This window comes from Syzygium oleosum, unplaced genomic scaffold (genome assembly GCF_021117445.2).
Source record: "Syzygium oleosum isolate NSW1041296 unplaced genomic scaffold, Sole_v2.1 Sole_v2.67, whole genome shotgun sequence".
Lineage (NCBI taxonomy): Eukaryota > Viridiplantae > Streptophyta > Magnoliopsida > Myrtales > Myrtaceae > Syzygium > Syzygium oleosum.
The window spans coordinates 126,001-127,500 of NW_026607551.1; positions in this window are offsets into that span (position 1 = coordinate 126,001).

Here is a 1,500-nt window from a genome sequence, read left to right on the forward strand (position 1 = left end):
GAAAGGAGAGAGAACGGAGAGAGAGGTTGACGAGGTGAAGGGTGGTCGGTCGGCGACACCAGCACGAGCGGCGTGCGGCGGCGCAAGCGGTGGCGAGCTCCGGCAATCAGCGGCTCACGGCTGAGAGAGGGAGAGAGAGGGAATCCGCGAGAGGGAGAGGAGAAGGGGAAGTGGCCGGAGATGGTGAGGGAGAATGGGGGAGAGAGAAAGAGTGGAGAATTAAATTATTGGGCTAACTTTCCTAATGCCTATCTTGCCCTTCACTCCAAGGGTGGAGATCAACTCAAGATCAACAATTGAGGGGCATCTTAGTCTTAAATTTTCTGAATTATTGGGGCTGATCTTATCCATAAAAATCCCTAAAATACCCTCCAATTAATCCCAAAATTCGGAATACAATTATAAGGCCTAGGGGCAAAATCGTAATTTTTCGATTTCGGGCCGAAATTCCAATTTTCGACCGTACTGATCCCAAATTTAGTTGGCCACACTAAAATGACGTCGTCCTCGCAAAATAGTCATGCACGTCCACGAAATTCGACGTCTAAGTCCGGATCCAATTTCGCTATCAAAATTGCTCAATTACAATTTTAGGGTCTCTCACTAACGGGCGGCTGTTTAGGGGTTACACGTATCGATCTAGGGTTACTCGAGTCGTAACGGTCTCGATTACTGGGAGAACGCGAGGAATTACTGCTAGTTCCGGATGTCGCGATCGTTCGGATTAAGTTCAGGATTTGTTCGCCACGCGTACTCTCGGTCGTGCGGAATCACTCGCGATCCGATCGTATGTCGTTGGCCAAACTAAATCCGTCACCCTCCTAGGATCGACCCACATTGGCCCAAAATATTTCCTCATCATTTCTCAGAATCGGTGCCCGATTTGCGATCGGGTCCCTGGTCCATGTACCGTTTTCCTAGGTAGCCATTTCCTTTTGGTTAGTATCCCGAAAGTGATCAATTCCGTGCGAGACTTATTAAAACTAAATGATGAAATAATATCTATATCATTGATCCCGAAAATGGGTTGAAATTCAGGATGTTACAACTCTTCCCCCTTACAAAAATTTCGTCCTCGAAATTTGCAATTTAAACCTATCTATTCAAATAAATGGGGGTGCTGACGTCGCACTGACTCTTTGCTTTCCCAGGTGGTACCTTCTGTCCCGTGGTTCTCCCAAACGACTTTGACCATCGGGATCGTCTTATTCCGTAGCACTCGATCTTTTCTGTCTTCGATCCTTACTGGGCTCTCAACGTACGACACCTTGTCATCCACGTCTATCTCCTTGTACCTCAAAACGTGGGTCAGGTCTGGTTCATACTTTCTCAACATCGACACGTGGAACACGTTGTGTACTTGCGACAGGTTAGGCGGCAAGACAAGTCGGTAGGCCATGTCTCCGATCTTCTCTAAAATCTCAAATGGACAGACATACCTCGGGCTCAGCTTTCCTTTCTTGCCAAATCTGGACAATCCTTTCATAGGCGACACTTTGA